This window comes from Vespa velutina, chromosome 4 (genome assembly GCF_912470025.1).
Source record: "Vespa velutina chromosome 4, iVesVel2.1, whole genome shotgun sequence".
Lineage (NCBI taxonomy): Eukaryota > Metazoa > Arthropoda > Insecta > Hymenoptera > Vespidae > Vespa > Vespa velutina.
In genome coordinates, this window is record NC_062191.1 from 7,643,832 (window position 1) to 7,648,806 (window position 4,975).

The window sequence follows — 4,975 nt, forward strand, 5'->3', positions numbered from 1 at the left end:
TACTTTTTCTAACTTTATGATCTTAATGATGTTACTTCCATATAAAAAAGATACTACTGAATTAAAAAGTTAGTTAATATATTTAGTATTTCTGAGTAAAGAACTGCATTCAAACTTTCGTAATCTGAAGTTTTGCAATTAAAAAAAAAACTTTTAATTGAAATTTTGTTCTTTAATCTTTCAATTCGAGATATAGAATACATAGTTATTTTTTCCTCGGCTTTTCTAATTCGTACTTCTGTTAATTTTCCAATTGTTTCTTGTTACAAAAATCTTAATGTATATAAATATTGTTCAAACATATAAAATCGAATTCCGTGTAAAAAAATGTTGATTTCTTTTAAAAGACTAGATAATATAAATTAATACTCCTCAATTTAATTGATAGTGTTTATAATTAGAAGGTTGTTAGTTTTTCCTCCGGTAAACATGACAAAAGTAAAAATTGACATTTGAATAGGAACAAAGTTCAAAAGCAGACTACTGTACATAATAAGAAAATTTTCTAAATTTATTCTACGTTAAAGTAGCTGCATGTTGATATCGTTGTTCAAACGCAAGCTATCTTGCTTTGCGGAACAGCGGATGGAGTTTGACCGGTCACCTCCCTCTTCTATATAGATCTGAGGAAAAGTAAATATCTATCTTTCCATTCCGTTATTCTTCAATAAATATACATGTCTTTCGTACATTTAACTATTGGTATCTTAATCGTATTCTTTATACAATTTCAAATTGAATCTAATGGCATGACAGAATAATTTATATTGTTTCCATTTATAATTGCCACTTACAGAAAATAATTTATACATTTTTTATAAATTTCTTAATATAGCTTAAAAAAGAATAAATAATAATCACACGATACTTTTAATACGATCGAAAGATACATATTCGAGAAGTTTCGATCGAATTGCTATAACATATATATAATAATGAAAAAAAATTGTTCTAAAAAATTGAATGTCATTCATTAAATCGGAAATGCTAATTAAAGACAAACATTTTATCACATGAAAGATATTTTTTTTATAAAATATATATTTAATATTTAAGAAAATATTAAAATAGAAGAAGAAACGATCGAAGCGACTCTCTTGCCGTATTCTGTAGGTAATAAGTATCATTAATTCCTAGGTCGGTAACTATGACGATAAAAATTTCGAAAAATTGTAACATGAAAATTGACGAATTACATACGATAAAATGTGTTTTGAGTTTATATTTACGAATATTCCAACATTTTTTTAATTATTAATATTATTCATAAATAAGTACATTTTTTAATGAGTATTAGTAATATAGACAAACAAAATTATCAACACTCGTGTTTCGAGTACTTTTTCTTTCCATTATAATTTATATTATAATGGAAATATATTAATGTAATTAATGAAGTTATACTTACCATTATCAAGTTTGATTTATTAAATGGAGCATATTTAATTTTGTTTGGAGCATTATAGGTTTATTTTCTTAATATGTTCATATAAGTGAAATAAATTTTTCCGAATGTTGAATGATTAATCTTATATTTTTTCGTCTGTAGGCACGACTAGACATAACTACGTGATTCATATGATATAAACATTATATATATGTTATAGGATAAAGCTTTTTTATATTCATTGATCAACTAGATATTACTCAATATATTCGGAATATGTAAATATTATTTACTCATTATACGAGCGTACGTATCACAATTTTACTTTTATATTATGTAACTATATGATTTTAAAAATTAGATTCTATTTTAAATAATGTTGAAATATTACTACAATAATATATAAGAAAAATATGTATAAAAGTAAAGTTATATATTGATACTGATTAAAAAACTCAGAAAAAAGTGATAAGAATTACATTGTCAAAGTTAGCAATCAATTATATGCATTTAATGTTTTTATAATTATGGATTTTTTTTCTACATCAAAATAGTATATATAAAATAAATAAATAACAAAATTTCAGACACTTATCACATTATGTCGCTTCCAATGTTATCATCAATAGAAACAGATACTAGCGCCACAGTGTCATCGGTTAGAAGTAAGATTAAGACATGGAATATGAAACGTGTATACACATAGTAAAAATTATAAAAATATTTTTTACATTGTTTTAATCTAAACAATATATTTTATGAATAATTGAAAGGTGAAATAATTAAATCGTGCTTCATTTTTTTTCGATAACTGTAAATTATTATTCACAGAATAATTATATAAAAGTGCGCATTCCTCGATTGCATTGAAGCATGAAAAAATACAGGAGTAATGCGGAAATATAGGACCGACGAAAGTATTTTAATCCGAGATCCAAGGTTTTCTCTGCACGATTCGAGGTTTTCAATTTTATCATGTTAAATATGTAGTGCGATCCAGTAGATTGATTTTATATAGTTATACAAACTGTACGACGGTTGTACCATAAAATCGGTAAAATTTGTAGTAGGAGGTAGTAGCGAAGCAGATGGTAAGGTCAACGTTAGGACATCTTCTTCGACGAGGGAGCGCTACGATCTCTTGGCATCAGCCGAGTTGGGTCATGGCTGCGAAGATTCTACTCTATTGTCTCTTTTCTTTTACAACATGAGCAACAAAAACGCGAATGTCTACGTATGTACGCAGAAAGTATGTGTAAAAGTACATAGACATTAACAAGGTAAAACATTAAGCGTGTGAAATGAACTGCGTTCATCGATCAAATATGATTTTTTTTTTCCAAACCATCAACGCCGATGCACCTGTCCTCAACGAAGGATCAAAATTTCGCCAAGTCATAAATCGAACAGCTGAATTTTCGTAGAATCATCGATCATACTTTGAAACATGCGGAAGAGCTTCAACTCACGGATCAAGTACACCTGTCGTATGTTCTTTTAAAATATAGCCACAAAATAATAGGACCTTTTTTGTCAAAGGCATCAGGCATCTATCAATGAAAAAAATATTAAAGAAAAGAAAAACAAGAAGTTAGTTTATCCTCTCTTCTCGTTTACTGATTTTTTCTCGATTATGGCCGTTTTATCTCCTTCTCACTTCCGGCATTTTTATTATAGGGAATGAAGATACTATAATACTGTATTTCTTTATTCCATCATTCTCCCATTTCAAAATTGAAAAAAAATTTGTAGTATCTACGATTCCTTGCTTTCTGGATGAGATAGTAGTGTACGACCTTACCACAATGTTCGAGTATAGCGATGCATATTACCGCTCTTACCCCTTGACCCCTCTCGTCGTATTTTACCGCGTGACACCCCCAGTCTCGCCCTTTCACCCTACCATACATAGTCCTGCGCTCGCGCCTACCTCCGACCCAGAAAGCTCATCGTAAGGCCGCCTCATCCCTACGGTGGAGGTGGTGCTAGCGATGGTGGGTGTTGGTGGTAGTTGGTGGACGGACAAAACCGACACCCCACGAACGTGTGTGTGCGCGCGCGTACCGACTCCCCTCTCACCTGGCTGTTCGTTGCGCTCGTTCATGGCCCGTCAGTCTATCGGTAGCCTGCGTACCAGTTGTGTCGCGGTGCTCGTGTAACAACGTCGTTATTATCTTTACTTATATATATATATATATATATATATATGTATAGATATATATATATACATACATAGAGATATATAAATAGATATATATATATATATATATACACATATATATACACATACATATACATTTTGGCGTTCCGTTGGCTCGTTTTTATAACGACTCGCCTTACTACACTTTTGAACGTCCCGTTTTTACGTCCACGCGCGTTCACATTGGAAGGAAATATCAGTACCCACGCCTACATTATCATCGTTTGTCTTGTTCGTTCTGATCGTCGTTAATAGTAAGCCCACCAACTACCCCATTTGGAAAGTTGCGCGCGCGTCCTTATCTCGCGCTTTTCTGCTTTTATGCACGAAACGTCCTCCTCCTCCTCCTCTACGTCGTCGGCATCGTCGTCGTCGTCGTCGTCGTCGTCGTCGTCGTCGTTGTCGTCGTCGTCGTCGTCGTCGTCGTCGTTAACGGAGTTGCGACAAGAGAGAAAGAGAGAGAGAAAGGGAGACTTGCGAAAATCTGGTTAATAACAAGAGAGAGATATTTGGATACCGTATGTGCTCGCTCGAAAAGAAGAATATCGCCGTGAATCGAGGTGGAAGAAACGAAAGGTGTTCTTCGAATGTGAACGGAAGTTGCAACGTCATCAGGGAGAGTAATGATCGGAAAATAATCGGTGGTTTCAAACGTTGAAAAATACAACAATAGTTTGTCAATTTATTTGCTCTTCTTTTCAGCATATCAAATAGTTTTTTAAGTTAAGTCAGAAGGAGAGGAGAAACATAGAGTGCACACACCGTGCGCGTGTGTTCGTATGTGTGGTGTGTATCGATTGCTCGAAAATAGACGCGTGGGAACACCTGCAGGCTACATAGACATTCGCGGACCCTCTCGTCCATCCATCTCGTATCTCTCTTTCTCTCGTGGACATCGCTAACCTCTCCCGTCTCCGTAATCAGGCCCTCTCGTTCTATCTTAAAGACCCTTAGAGAGAGCGCGTGACAGGTGCATCGGTGACGACGGTGGCAGTAGCACCGCGACTTGCTTGGTCCTCGGCTGTCGTTGTTATCGTTGGTGGTGGTTGCGGTGGAGGTGGTGGTGCAGGTGGTGCTAGTGCTGGTGCCATCGTTGTTTCGTTTGGTGGAGGAGATCGGTTGTTGGTAGTGTTGGTAGTGGTGGTAGTGCTAGTGGAGGTGGACATAGTAGTGGTGGTGGCGACGGCATCAGCGGCGACGGAGGAGGAGGAGGAGGAAGAAGAATTAGAAGAAGAAGAAAAAGAGGAAGAAGAGGATAAAGCAAAGAAGGAGACGCATCGTAAGAAGCGGAAGAAGAAGTGAACGAAGGGGAATTAGAAAGAAAAGGAAGTGGAGGAAGCGGAAGTGGGCGGCAGTGAAGGAGGACGAGGAGGAGGAGGAGGAGGCGG